Here is a 15,959-nt window from a genome sequence, read left to right on the forward strand (position 1 = left end):
TAAATCGCAAGCCTGACTCCAACTTCTGAGCTGTCAACCACCTTGACACTGGCTTAATACGGGCTGTTGTCACTGAAAACCTCCTCAGGCTTCACTAACCCAATGGCAAAAGTGAGAAGCCATTTATATTAATGTTAACGTTATTATAATATCTTAAATCCACTGTCCCTTTACTTGAGGTTATATCCATTCTTTCCGAATTCTATTCCACGTAAATATTTACAAGAATCCCCAGAGCTGCTTGCACTCTGTTCATAAATCAGTCCTTGTCAGAGATCTCCTGTTGCCAATGGCATCACTCAAGGTGGAACTCTACGATTGATGGTGTCCCACGCTCCCCCAGGCCATTCCAGTTGCCTCTGGCCTTATAGCCTGTTGCTATTACCCCCAATGGACTTTCACAGCTAACAGTGGAGCCAAAGATCCAGCATCTTTGATCGCCCATCTAAAAGTGCCGGCAGTCCTCTGAGATACAAAACATCCTGTGTCCTTGGTTTTGTAGGTCAAAGAGAAGGATGTACTTTCCTCACATACATTCAGTCAGAGGCTAACCACAACAAACCTACCTGGACCCAAAATATTATACCCTTTAACGGCACAGCTCTTTCAATTCACACACCTGTCTTCCTCCCTAGAGACCACACTCGATCTGACTAATCCCTCAAATCAGCCACCCCCATTCCCTCTGATGGGCCAGCCACTGCTGCAGCCTCTGTCAGCAGTCCACACCCTTTCCAGACATGGATCTTCTTAGGCATTCTTTTTCCCTTTCCAATATTCTGGCACTGTCTGGACTCACCCTATTAGATCAGACTTTCTTATATATACACCAAACTTCAGTAGGGCAAAAGATATCAGGGTTCCTAATAATTCCCCGTGTGCCACCTTCCAAAGAATTATTTGGCCTTTTGTGTAAATCCACAGCTTCAAGCTATGGAAGTGCTTCCCAGCTCCAATAGGCAAGCTTTTCAAAAAACAATATTGCCTAACAGCATCTACTAACAAAACTATAGCCTTGGCCTTAGCCGTCCAGAACAACTTACCACATTTTGCTGTGAGGTTTGTTTGGTCTGCCATTGTGACTTTTGTCTGTCCTCGCCATGTTCAAGATATTTACCTACATAAAGATATTTTGAAGTATTATGTAAAAATCTATTAATTACGAACTATAGACCTTTTTTTCTAAGTGCCTAAATTTCCTTGATATTCTCAAAATCTTTTAAAGCTCCTAATTGTTCCAAAGTCAATTTCTTGTATTTTGTTCCTGTTATGTCTTGGAATCAATAAAATAAATAAATGATGTGCAAATTATCTTTCATAGCAATGTATGTGTATATTCCAACTCAATAATGGAAAGTATCAATAGCAATACTTTCAGAATGATTCCCTATTAATAATGCTTATAGTTTAAAAATATTCATTAGGAAGAGAAAAACTCATCAACAAACCTTAATATTGCTATTTACTAAAGCTCAATCAGCTTCTCTGACACCATAATTGCTTAAGAGTTAGAGTATTCTAGATTCACATGTACCAGAGTAATCCCATTTCTAAATTAATCCTAAATGTGGCTTTTTCAAGCTCATACACAGCCCCCAAATCCTACAATGCCTTCTTGAAGACATAGAAAATATGAACATTTATTTCTTGTTTGGAGAGAAGAGGTTGGAAACCAGCCTAATCCTTCTCAAGAGCAAATCCAGAGGGTAGACAATGAGAAATGGGCTCACTTTCTATGGCCTCATTCTTGATTTCCTTGAGTGAAGGTTTTAAGTAGTGTTTAACTGTATCTCTCAGCTTCCTTGAGATATGGCAGTGAGTTGACCAGTGTACCCTGGTAAGTATTATTTCACTGCAACCTCAGAATGTGATCTTTTTTGAAAATAGTTTCTTTGCGCATATGACTAAGTTAAGATGAGTTCCCACTGGGTGAAGGCAAGCTCTAAGTCCAATGACTAGCATCCTTGTAGGAAGAGAAGAGGGCACACAGAAAGACAGCTCAAGCGGTGATGGAGACAGAGATTACAGTTATGCCGCCACAAGTCAAGGAACTCCTGGGTCCACCAGAAGTTGGAAAAAACAAAAAAAATTCCTTACTAGATCCCTTTTCAAAGAAATCATGGCCCTATTGACACCTTGATTCCAGACTTCTAGCCTCTAAAAATCTGAGAGAGTCAATTTCTGTTTTTTTTGAACCCACCCAGTTTGTGGTACTTTGTTATGGCAGCCCTAGGTTACAAATTCATGTGGAAATGCTCATTTAACAGTGTTATCTTGGACACCTTAGAAGACAAGTTTGAGTAGGCCTGGATAAATCACTGTTGTACCTGGAGTTTTTATCAAGCAGAGGCACAGATTCTGGGGCCCAGGCGCCCGATGTATGGCAGTCTGCTTGGACTGCCATAACGAAATACTACAGCCTGGTTCACTTAAACAATAGAAATGCATTTCTCACAGTTTGGGAGGGCAGGTAATCTGAGATCAGGGCTGCAGCCAATTCGGTTCCTGATGATAGCTCTCCTCCTGGCTTACGAGCTGTGTCCTCCTATGGTAGAGCAACATTGAGATCTCTCTGATATGTCCTCCTCCTCTCATAAAGACAGCAATTCCATCAAATTAGGGCCTCTCTATTATGACCTGATTTAACTTTACCTCCTAAAGTCTCTACTTCTACATCCAGTCACATTGGAGAGTGGAGCTTCCACAAGTGAATTTTGGAGGGAAATAATTCACTCCCTAGCACCTGGGAGTGCTATGTAATCCTGAACAAGTTATTCAACTTCCGTGGCTGCCAATTTTCTCCTCTGTAAATGGAATAATAATAAAACCTTATTCATAGAGTTGTTAACAAAAATTGCATATATTCATATATGTAAAATATTTTAATAATGCCTGGAACACACTAAATACCACATAAAATTAACTCTAATTTTCAGAACATACATAAACCAAACATGAACTATGACTTGGGCATACCAAACCAAGAATGGACTCTTTTTTTTTCTTTTTCTATGATTGGTCCTGTAGAATAAGCTGATTTTTCTTATAATTACAGTATTATAGAAGGACAGAGTATTCTTTGGCATTCATTCATAGATTTTTGCTGTGTCCTAAGCTCCCACATTATTAAACATTTGTGGTATTTGTAAAGCAACTTTGCTCTTGTGGCCATTTGTAAACATTTGCCATGCACCATGGGTACCTTAATGATATCATTGACCACATGAAAACCAGAAGAAAAATATACTGAGATTCCCTACCATCTATTTTAAACATAGAAATATTTAAGGAAATTACTCAAAAAATGGAAATGTTTGCAAAATTTCAGATCTGAAGATCCTAGCAAATAAAAATTATTGAAAACCCAGCTTACTAACAGAAATACTCTGAAAGTATAGTCACCTTTGAATTAACCAAGCAATGCAAATTTGAAGAATATTTGAAGGTAATATTATTTTTAACAAATTGATAAAGCCATGCTTAAAACATATACTTTTTAGAAACAAGTACCAGTGACATAATATTAGAAAGATTCATAGCTAAGCCATGGCTGAAGTGGGGGAAAGTGTACTGAGAATAATTATTCAGATTATGTTAATTTTTAAATAAGATGCTTGGTTTCTAAGGTTGCTTTGACAAGCATTGATTGTTTTTGAAAAAAAGTTTAGTTTCAAATATGTATTGAATATAATTATTTCATGTCTACTAATATAATTAAGCTAATTTATATGTTCATAAATGCACATTTCAGAATCATATCAATTTAATTAGTATTATCATCCTCCTTCAATCCCCAAAGTGTCCTGGTCTGGGGATTAAATGTATTCTCAATTTACTTACAAGCCTTGTAATAAGACATTGGGTTTTACTCTGACAGAAATAAAAAGCCATTAGAATCAAGGAGTGACATGATACCCCTTGTAGATTACAGAGAGAACGTAACATATTCCCTTGTACATATTTGAGGATCACGTTATCTGCTCTGGGGTGAGCAGGGGCAGTCTACACAGAGACCAGTTAGATGCACATTGCAATTATACGGTGAGAGATAATAATGTTTTGGAACAGGGTGGTAGCAGTGAAGACACATTTAAGATCTAGTTCAAAGGTAGAATCAAAAGCAAAGATTTAGATTTGGGATATAAAATTCTGTTTCAGAAGTAGAATCAAAAGCATTGTGACAGATTGGACCATTGCATATGGGAGAAAGAGGAGTTCAGGCCTAACCAACAAGCATTTTAGAGGGTGAGATTTGCTTGCAGTAGGTAAGAAATTCCCAAGTTCAGTTTGAGACATTAAAATGAGATGCCTGTTAGACATCTTTGTCATACTTGCAAGACTGTAGGAGAACACATGAGTCGGGTTTAGAAAGTTTGACTGGAGATAAAACCATGAAAATCATTAGATATTTGGACAGCATTTAAACCCAGAAGATTGGATTGTATTACACAGAAATTTGTCTAGGCAAAAGCAGAGGAGGTAAAGACATAATCTCGAAGCCTCCATCATTTAAAGATAGCCTGGCAAGTGAAGCTGAAAAGGAGAGTCCAGTGTAATAGGAGGAAAACCAGAGCCATAGGATGCATCCAGGGTAAGTGCAGAAACCATTTCAACAAGGCAGGTAATCAACTTTGTAAAATGCTGCTGATGGGCAGATGTATTCATCAGGAGTCTCTAGAGAAACAGCACCAATAGTACCAAAGCACTCTCAAAGACGATTCCACAGATAAAATTTGACCAGGTATCTGAGCATTCCTTAGACCAGTCAAGATGTCACATAAAATTATCTATCATAGTCTAGGATGATGAGAATTAACCATTAGACTTCACAATGTAAAGGTCATGGTTGATATTAACAAGAGCAGTTATGGTGAAATGGTGAAGGCAAAAGCTTGAGTAGAGGAGTAAAATAAGATTATGTCCAAAATTTGCTATTAATGCTTCAGCTAAGGAAGAAAGGAAAGAGAAGGTAGATGTAGGCAGTACGGCAAATGGGAATAATTATTACATCCGAATGATAGGAAAGCAAGATTTAATTATACTATTCTTTCTACTTGGTGTATGTTTTAGTTTTTTAGGCAAAAAGTCCTAAAATAGGAGAATAAAAGAAAGGAATTGAGATAGCAATTATATATAACTATTCTGAGTAGTTTTGTTAGGAAAAAAGAACCCAGAAATATGATGCTAGAAGGATGCTTACTAGAGAGGGAGGAGAGTTCAGAGAGATTTTTTAAGGAGATATGAAAATTATATCCTAATTTTATGCTATTCAAAATGATCCAGCAAAGAGGTAAAATGGTTGGTGTACAAAAAAAAAAAAAAAAGGAGAATTGCTAGACAGATAATTGAGCAGATTAAATAAATGGGAGAGAATCAACTATGCAATGGAGGGTCTCACATTTGATAGCACCACAGGATAGCTTTATGAGTGATGTCGGGTCTGTTGGCATAGTTAAAATTAACTGGGTAAATGTGGTAGAGAAAGTATGTGGCATTTTTATTCCAATGGTTCATATTTCCTTACCGAAATAAGCAAGGCATAAGCTGAGTCTGAAGATGAATGAGAGAGTGTTTTAAGTTTAAGTAGAGAGCAGGAAATAGTTACCTAGGAAAACAGCAGAGTGAAAGGATTATGAATTCCGGTGGGTCAGTGATCATGATTATGTGTTTTTCTCTACTGTGAACAGCAGTACAGGTATAGATGCTGAGTACAAAGAGAGTTGGATTCATTCAGGGTTCATATTTTTCAGATTTATACAATAAAGGGCAAGACAATCAAGGTTATATGCAGGGGAGTAGTGAATAAGTAAGAGAGAAAGTAAAAAGATTACAGATTCAGCAGATTGCAGGTCTCAGTAGGATGTATGGCATCTAATAGTAATAAGAATCAAGGCAATGAATTTATGTGTATGTTGACTGGATTAAAATGTAGAAGTATTTTTATTAAAACACAACACAAAAGTGGAAAGAGATCTTGCAGATTCAAAAATATATTTTTATATTTAAATACAATATATTGTACACATAGCTACAATATATTTTTTAAACTAAAAACAATAACTAACAAACATGATACACAGGAAATTCACAGGAAAGGCCAATAAACATATGAAATAATATTCCACTCTACTAGCAATTAGGAAAATAATAAATATAAATTAAAATCACAATGAAATATCATTTTATATTAACTGAGTTGGCAAGCATTTTTAAAGTTGTTTAATATCAAGTGTTGGCAAAGAAAGAAAGCGTCAGGAATGTTTATACACTGCTGCTGGTGGAACTGGGAATTGAGACAACCGCTTGGGAGAGTGTATAAAATAGCATTGTTTGTTTTAAAATAGGAAAACTATTTAAATATCTATTAGCAGGGGTATAGAGAAATAAATGTTGGTATATTCATACCATAGGGAACATAAATGAATACATATAAATCTCACAAACAATGTAAAATGAAAAAATGAAATGAAATATTAAAACCAATTATATAAAGATTTAAGTATTCAAAACAATACTGTTTAATACTTAGGGATATGTGTGTGTGTGTGTGTGTGTGTGTATCTGTAACAAAATTCATGAGAGTACTAAATAATAATTTTAGGATAAGGTTACTTATAGAAGAGATCCAGGTTGTATGCAGGAAAGGTTTGGAAAGGAGATTTAACTGTGTTGATATGGTATCTTCTTGAACTGAATGACAAGGATGTGGATACTTGATATAGTATTTCTTACATCATTTTTAACGTCCTAAATGTTACTTAATAAGTGTTAAACCTAAAAACTACCAATAAATTAACTGTCAAAGTCATAGCTACCACTATAAAAAAGTAGAAGCCAGACATGGTGGCTCACACCTATAATCCCAGCACTTTTAAGAGGCCAAGGTGGGTGGATCACCTGAGATTAGGAGATCAAGACCCGCATGGCCAACATGGTTAAACCCCATCTCTCCAAAGATACAAAAATTAGTCGGGCATGATGGCGGGTGCCTGTAGTCCCAGCTACTCCGGAGGCTGCGGTGGAAGAACCGCTTGAACCCGAGAGGCAGAGGTTGCAGTGAGCTGAGATTGCACCACTACGCTCCAGCTTGGGAGACAGACTGAGACTCCCTCTCAAATAAATAAATAAGTAAATAAAAGTAGAGCCTTCTTTTTTCTTTCTCTCCTCACTTTTGCTTATCCTCTGATGCCTCCATCTTTTTCACCTTGTCCCCTCACTCCAACGTACATTAACTATGGGGTGCCAGGCACTGTGTTGCAGAAATGATTACATTTCTTTGGTTTGTAGTCTTTTACTGTGTCTAAATCTTAAAAAAACCAAAAAAACACTGAGGAACAGGGATACATAGATAGGTAATTTTCTTGATCGCTACCACTAAAAGGGGTAAAAATATTAGAGCAATTTTTCTCTTTTGAATTCATCTATTTCTATGAAATCTCATTAGGTAAGCCCAAAAGCCCTCTTACTCCCTGAGGCAAGAAAAACTCTTACCTAAATCATATTATGAAGTTTGACAAACAGACCAATTTTCCAAAAGTTCAAGGTTTTCTATTAAAGTTTCTATTTAAGTTTTTTGTTTGTTTCTTTCTAGATGAGAAAATGTACCACCCCAGCTCACACATATTTGTCATAAGGACTTTACACTTTCCCTTGTTAATCTCAACTTACATCCTTTCAAATTATTAGCCAGTAAGTGGGCACCATTTCAGTCACTTCTCTGAGGACCCGGTAGTAATTTTAGCAACCATAATGGACAGTAACATCTAGTTTCTGCAAATGCCATTTTCTCCTCTACTCTGCCTTTACTTAAATCACCTTTTGGAATTTCTCTTTTCCCCAGAGCAAGTTCATGAATTAATTTGCAGTTGTCATTTTGATTGGCAGTAGAGATAGTTGTTCGGTTATACATGACCCAAAATAAATTGGTCTCAAAGTTGTAGATCTGAGTTGTGTTTCCATGGAAGTTTATATAGCATATAGAGCACATTTCCTTAGCACATTATATATTTTTGTTGATATTTTAAAATAAAAAAATAGGGTTGGGTATAGTGACTCACACTTTGGAAGGCTGGAGCAACAGAATCACTTGAGGCCAGGAGTTCAAGACCAGCCTGGCTGACATAGTGACACCCGGTCTCTAGAAAAAATTAAAAAATAAAATAAAATGAAAAATAATTACACTGGCCTACTAATTCATGTGTCTTGTTTTACCTGTCTAATTAGGGCAAGATGTCCATATTGAATCTGTGTGATACCTAGACATAAGTATAAATAAGCTAGCAAGTGTGTATTCAGTGAGATAAAGTATTGAGGTTAAAACTTGATTTAATTTAAGCCACAGAAATAGAAATGTTTCTTGAGCAAGCACATGTTTTTTCATGAAGAAAAATATTAAAATTAGAACATGAAATCTATGCACAATATTTAGCAATCAGACAATTTTAAGCTTGATGTCACTGTGTTCCTGTATCATATATCCTCTAGGGGTGTCTTTCCGGAGTAACTGTAGTAATTTCCAATGGCAGGGGTTTGGGATCTCAAAATATTTTTCAATTTAAAGGTCCATTAATAAAATGGAATGAGCAAAGGACTAGAAGCCTAGGTTCTAATTTCATTTATATCTTTATTCACTTATGCATTCATCAATCATTAATCGCACATCAACCATGTGCCACGACCTTGTTAGGCATGGGAGTGACCAAGATAAATAAGTTTTTGACCAGAAATTGATGTCATTCAAGTCAAACAAAGGCTGTATGACTTGGCTCACATCAATTTTTCAATGTTTCCTTTTAGAAAATAGAGGAAATGTAGGCCCTAACTATTAATTTCATTAATAAAATGCTCAAAGGTGCACATGAAAGTTCTGTTTAAGCTGTTAGCCACATATAGAAATGTTCTGAAGAGGAGCCTATAACTTTTTGAATGTCCCCTATGTTTACAACTCCTTTAAAGCAAAGCAACCTAGTGTATGGTAAGGAACAAAAGCAATTTAATTCCATGAAAAGGATCACCTGTTTTGCATAAATATCATGTTATTTTTAATTAAATTCACCATGTTAGTTGATTCTCACACTGCTATAAAGAAATACCTGAGACTGGGTAATTTATAAAGAAAAGTGGTTTAATTGCCTCATGATTCCACAGGCTGCACAGGGAGCAGGATTCTAGCATCTGCTAGGCATCTGGGGAGCCCTCAGAAGACATGCAATCACGGTGGAAAGCAAAGGGGCACTGAGACGTCTCATATGACCAGAGCAAGAGGAAGAGAGAGAGGGGAGAGGTGCTACACACTTTTAAACAACCAGATGTCATGAGAACTCTGTCGCAGGAACATCACCAAAGGAGAAAATCTGTCCTCCAGTCATCTCCCACCAGGCCCCACCTCCAACAATGGGAATTATAATTCAACATGAGATTTGGGTAGGGACACAGATCCAAACCATGTCATCCATATTAATGACAATTAAAACCCTAATTGGTGCAATCATAAATGCAATTTTATCCCACACTAAATCACATTTAAGATTGTCGGGGAATATGAAACTAGAACATAAAAGGATAATGATACAGCTGGCACTGTCCTTGGCCTTCTGCTGTGTTCAGGACCCCAAGTACCTTTTGTTCTTTGCCCTGAGACCAGTAGGAGAAAATGCCTTAGGGCGTAAAAGTCCACGTGCTCCAAAGGGAAGTGTCTCTCATCTACCAAACATTTCCTACAATTTAAGAGGGCACAGATATTTAAAAAAAAAAAAAAATATATATATATATATATATATATATATGGAACTGGAAGAATTGGTTTGAAGAGAAACTGGAGATTTATCTCACTCGTTCTGAGATTTTTATTTGTAGATAGGTTATAATAGTGTGCCTATGAAGTTACAAATTCCAGAAAACACAGAAATAAACATTCCTTCATAACATCTTTAAAAATTCTCTTAATAAAGCTCCTTTAAGAAAGCAGGAAGAAATTGCTAAAGTAGTTGCCTCAACCATTAAGTTTGCTTTCAGTTTTGTTTTGATTATTGAAGCAATCTTTTTTTTTTCATGTGTTATAGATTGTAAGCAATTGGGAAGAATGGAAATCATCACGTGGTATTAAAATGGAAGCATAGTGATACCTGCAACTACTACAGAATATTCCCCCAGATTCCACCATGACACAGAACCACTGTCATGGAGAAGCCCTGTTTCATTTGATCATATCAGCTTGGTCATAGCTGATTGTGAAGGATTTGATAAATTAGCTAAAAACAGCCAACTACAGTTTGATCCCTAGGCTTGTAAAGAAAGCAGGAAAAAAAAAAGTCTAAAATTTTGGTAGTAAATGAATTGATTCATGAAGATCATATTTTGGGGCATTTGAATTTAATACGAGAACTATCTAAGTGCCTGGCATTTATCATTTGTCAAATAAGTGATTTAAAGTTATTAAATAAATTAATGAAATGAGACATATGAGCAAGGAAGGACACGGGTTTTAGATATGCAGAAAGGATAAAGGCTCCTGAGTAGTACAATTATGTATAAGTAGACTCTGTAGAAAAGTAAACGACAGAATAAGCTGAGATGGATTCGTTGGATAGGAACTTCACTCTTTTAAATGCACTTTTTGAGCAATTTTAAAGTTCTCAACAAGGACTGTAGAGAGTTTTCTATGCTTCCTGATCTACCTGGCCATTCATCACTTACAGAAATTACAAGTTTTACCTGAAAGAATCTAACTAATGCAAAAAGTCAGCACTATTAGTAAATGATAATAGACAGATACACTACACACTTTTTATGTCACCCATTTCTTCTTTTTCCCATATGTGAGACAGTAAATCATGATGGTGGTCTCTCAAAAGTCTCTGAGAGATACCTATAAGTCCTGGGGTAAAATGCCAGGCAATGTCTTTCAGCTACACAAAAGAAGGCTAAATTTATTTTTTGCTAATTCTTAATCTTCTACTATCATTGTTTTTCTCAGGTAAGTACCCTTAAACCTAGTATATGTCATTTGTTTTCAGAGATTCTTTTAGATATACCCTCTGAGGGCATAACCATTAAAAATTCTACACTTTTCCGGAACTAAGCACTATTTAAGAAAGAAGACAGTTCCCTAAACAATAGTAATACTTAGAAATTGATGGTGGTACACTGTATACCCAATAACTCCTAAGAACTAGATTTTAAAAATCTGCCTCTGTTAAGAAGGACAGGCTAAAAGGGTTTATAATTCTATCTTAAGGAAATATGAACTCTTTTGGGGGGGCGATTGGGGGACGGAGTCTTGCTCTGTCACCAGGCTGGAGTGCAGTGGCACGATCTCGTCTCACTGCCTCTGCCTCCTGAGTTCAAGCAATTCTCCTGCCTCAGCCTCCTGAGTAGCTGGGACTACAGGCGTGTACCACCATGCCCAGCTAATTTTTGTATTTTCAGTAGAGACAGGGTTTCACCATGTTGGCCAGAATGGTCTCAATCTCTTGACCTCGTGATGCACCAGCCTCGGCCTCCCAAAGTCCTCGGATTTCAGGCAGGAGCCACTGCGCCTGATTGGAAATATAAACCTCTTAAGGCTCCATTCTATGTGCTGGGCCCAGGGCTGCAATATGGCACCTATTTGATTATTTGCATGCCAAGTACCTCTAGAATGTCTTGTTTTAAAAAGGGAAAGTCAAGTGACAGAGAGAGGCATTTATACAATGACCAGCCCAAGTTGTCTCTATAACCCTAATGAGCAAGAGAAAAGGTATATGATAGAGGAATACAACAGAGGTAAAACATGGAATATAAAATAATATATTATTATATGTCTGCTTATATTACAAAGAGTAAAATACAGATGGTGTTGTGAACTCCATTATAAAATCACAACTTATCATTATGATATCTGAGTTTCTTCTAGATTTTATGGACTTTTTAAAATCCAGATTTAGTATAGCAAATATAACTTTTAGCTAACAGATGAAATCCCAGGAGAATGATATAATCCAAACTTCTTGTCCTCCTGCTGAGCACTATTTAAGGAAATTCTTTATATACAAAACGAATGTATATGCTTTTAAACAATTTATTTTCAAGTTAGAGTGTTTTAAAGCGTAATAATGATATATTATACATACACTCTGGTATCCTAGTCCCCACTCTCAGTGCTCTGAGGAAAGGTCATAGTTTCTGACTTAACTGTTAAATTAATTAGAGAAAAACAAATCCAAACTAGATATCAAGACATGAAGTTTACCAGAAAGTAAAAGGAGTAAGCTGGGGCCAGTGGAGTAAGATGGAACTGGAAAGTGCCTCAAAATTTTGCATTAGACAGGTGATTAATTTCCTGGAGGAGTTTATATTTAGGAACTCACTCATAAGGAAAAAAAAAGAGGGAGAAAAAGGGAGAGATGAAAAGAAGATTGGAGGGAAGGAAGAAATGAAGGGAGGAAGGAGAGATGGAGAAGAGGGAGAGAGAAAGGGAGCAGAAAAGAGAAGGATCATTAAGAAAGCACTCACCAGTCTCTCTTTCGCACATGTCTTAGAAGCTATGACAATAAGAATACCTCAGCTGGGCGCGGTGGCTCACACCTATAATCCCAGCACTTTGGGAGGCCGAGGAGGGTGGATCATGAGGTCAAGAGATCGAGACCATCCTGGTCAACATGGTGAAACCCCGTCTCTACTAAAAATACAAAAATTATCTGGGCGTGGTGGCACGTGCCTATAGTCCCAGCTACTCGGGAGTCTGAGGCAGTAGAATTGCTTGAACCCAGGAGGCTGAGGTTGCCGTGAGCCAAGATCACGCCATTGCATTCCAGCCTGGGTAATGAATGAAACTCCATCACAAAAAAAAAAAAAAAAAAAAAAAAAGAATAGCTTGCATTTAAATTATTCTCTTTAGGAAATTTCTCTGCATTATCTCATTTTCCAGCTCATACAGGAATCCTGACAAGTGAACAAGGTAAATGTGTTCTCTGTTCTAAAGTCACCTTGGTAAGTCATTTGCAAGTTAGGTAGAGTTAAATGTCAGAGCTAGGCATATGTCTAGGTTTCTTGATCCTCATTATTTATCAAATATTAATTGAGTACCTAATACATAGCAGTCACCTTGCTGAACCAGAGGGTATTGCTAAACAAATCAATGCATAGATAATACACAAATTGCAAGCATAAAGAAATTTGTGAAAGGCCAGTGGGGACAAGCAGATAAACAAGCAAGATCAACATCTAGTGCATGCTCAAAGTAAAGAGATGACTGGTGGTTACAATACTGTGGAGAAGCAAAAAACAGCTGAAGGAGATGGGAAGTTCAGCGAAGGGTCCTCTGCCAAAAATGTGCTTGGGATGAATCTCAAAGGGCAAGCGGAATTCTGCCAAGTGGGGAAGAAGCAGGGCATTCCTGGCAGCAGGAAAGGATGTGCAAACGCAGGGACCACATGAGTACAAAGTATATTATATAAGAACACTGTATAGGAAACATATAGTTTGGGGAAGGTATGCTCTCATAACACACTCTATGTTTGCTCCGGATACCGTTTGTCATCTCAATTATTTTTTTAAAAATAACCTCATTGGTTACATTAAAAACCCAGCTATCTGGTGGTTAAGTGCTTTAAGTGAACTGGTAAGGTGAAAAATCACTGCTGATGAAGACTCCTTAGGAAACACCATGTTAGACACATTTCAGAGGTGGAGTCTCACTATGTTGCCCAGGTTACCTTAAACTCCTGGGCCCAAGTGATTCTCCTGCCTCAGCCTCCTGAGGAGCTGGAACTGTAATCATGTGTCCGCCACATCTGGCTGATGTGCCTTCTCTTGTTACATAATTTCAGCACAGCTGTTTTCTCTTTAGCTTTAGAACAGATCATGATGTTTTGGTTGAGCTTCAGATAAGGTTGCTGTCTTGCATTTAAGGTCCAGTAAAATAATCCCACCCAACATGTGCCATTCTTACACTGCGAAGCCACTGACATAACACACAAAATAGCAGATTCATATATGGTGTCATGTTAATTCTGAGGCAGATGTTCATTGAGTGGAAGGGTGGGTTGAGTTGCCTGTACTGTTTCATTTTCATTAGTTGTCCTCAATCTCTCTCCAGTCTTCATACAGTTGATTTGTGTTGCTAAATGAGCATATGATGTCCTGTACAACATTGCCTCACACATTCATTCACACATGCAACAAGCAATTATTGTGTATCCTCTATAGGCCAGACATTGGTCCAGGTACTGGGCTTATAAAAGCAGTGATCACAATATAATTATAAGAAATTTGTTAGAATCAATAAGTGATAAAGATGGGAGGAAAGGAAATGAAAATGGAGTGGAGTGAATGGTAAAGAAATTCAATTTTAAGTAGAGTTTTCATGGTAGACTTCATTTGAGAAGGTGACATTTGCGCAGAAACCTGAAAGAGATGAGCAAGTAAGCCATCTGGTTTTGGACTCTCAGAGTCCAGAGGTAGAGCAGAGAGACCAATTAAGAGACTATTGCAGTAATCCAGGGGAAAGATGGTGATGGCTTAGACCAGAGCCATAGCAGTGGAGGCAACACAGTTCATACTTTGGATACATATTGGACATATTTGCAGAAGTCCTGGTTAGTGATATAAATTTGAGGAAAATTTTTAGCAAAAGAAACAGAATGTTAGAATCACATTTCTAGTGAATGAATGAGAAATAAGGAGATACTCATAAGCTGAACTTAAATCAACAAAGTGAAATATCAACACAATGTCTTGAGACAGAAGATAAGTATCTGTTATCTATTTGATTAGTTTACTGCACTTTCTTGCAAATCTTCAACAAAGGGGCAAAACTTCTGACATAATTCAACAAGCTATTAATTACAAGTAAAAAATGATTTATTTCTTCTAAGAATATAGCATATATATGTAGGTTGGGGTAGATGGGAAAAATTATCAGTTCCCAGAGACGTAATAAATTGGTACAACAATTGGAAAAAGATTGATTTTTCATCAGAAAGAGAAATAAAATACATGAAACACCACAAAACACTGATAATACTCAAATGATAATGATACTTCAAGCAAGCCATCTTTACCTGAATGATTTTCTTTTTATTTCCCTGAGTCAGCTTATTTGTTACTGTCTTCCCTGCTCTTGTGTCATTTGTTTACTGTATTTCAAACAATGGTTATCAGTGTTTTTCTTCAAACTAATGCCCCTCCAAAAGAGGCAATTTCTATTATTGCTTGTGATGACTAAGATTAAAGCTTTCTCTCTTGTAACCAAACTCTGACCTGTGTAAGATACCAAAGTACTGTTGGTTTCCTCAGATGTAAGCCTGAGCAGTATTCACAAAAGAAGAGATTCATTTGAGTGCTTGTGAAGGACCTCGAATTATAGGAGCAGAGAGAAAGAACTGTATGTCCACGTTAGAACAGGCATCTTCAGTTATTGCTGAATGGGCAGGCAAGTTGACATTCTGAGGGCCTATTGTCACCTATTAAGAGGCTAAGTATTCTACTAAAACAAAAAACATGTTACTACAAAATAGGGAGCTGTAGTGTATAGGCTTTTTGTTCTCATTTGAAATTTTAAATTACATATTTTTGTTTTACAAAAATAATACCTATTTATTTTAACCAGGGCCATTGATAAATACAACTTCAAGATGCATTATTAGCATTTAATTCTGTGAATTTTTCCTCCAGGGGATATTCACCTGGTAAACATTGCAGTTGTCATCTTGGAGTTGCACATGTGGTGGCTTTGACTTTGAAACATTGAAACAATACGCTTTTAAAAAATTAGCATCTCCCAATCCCAATCATTTCTAACACTTTTGCATTACATTCATATAACCCATTTTGCTAATATTGCTAATAAATGGATGATTTGAACCCTTCCACACCTTCCTCCTTTTTCATTTAGATACATACATACATATACACCTATGTAAATTCTTTAAAACCAGATCACTGCATAAACATGCTCAACACTTGTTTTTTTCTCTTAA

This window comes from Sapajus apella, unplaced genomic scaffold (genome assembly GCF_009761245.1).
Source record: "Sapajus apella isolate SASKATOON/1434 unplaced genomic scaffold, GSC_monkey_1.0 scaffold36, whole genome shotgun sequence".
Lineage (NCBI taxonomy): Eukaryota > Metazoa > Chordata > Mammalia > Primates > Cebidae > Sapajus > Sapajus apella.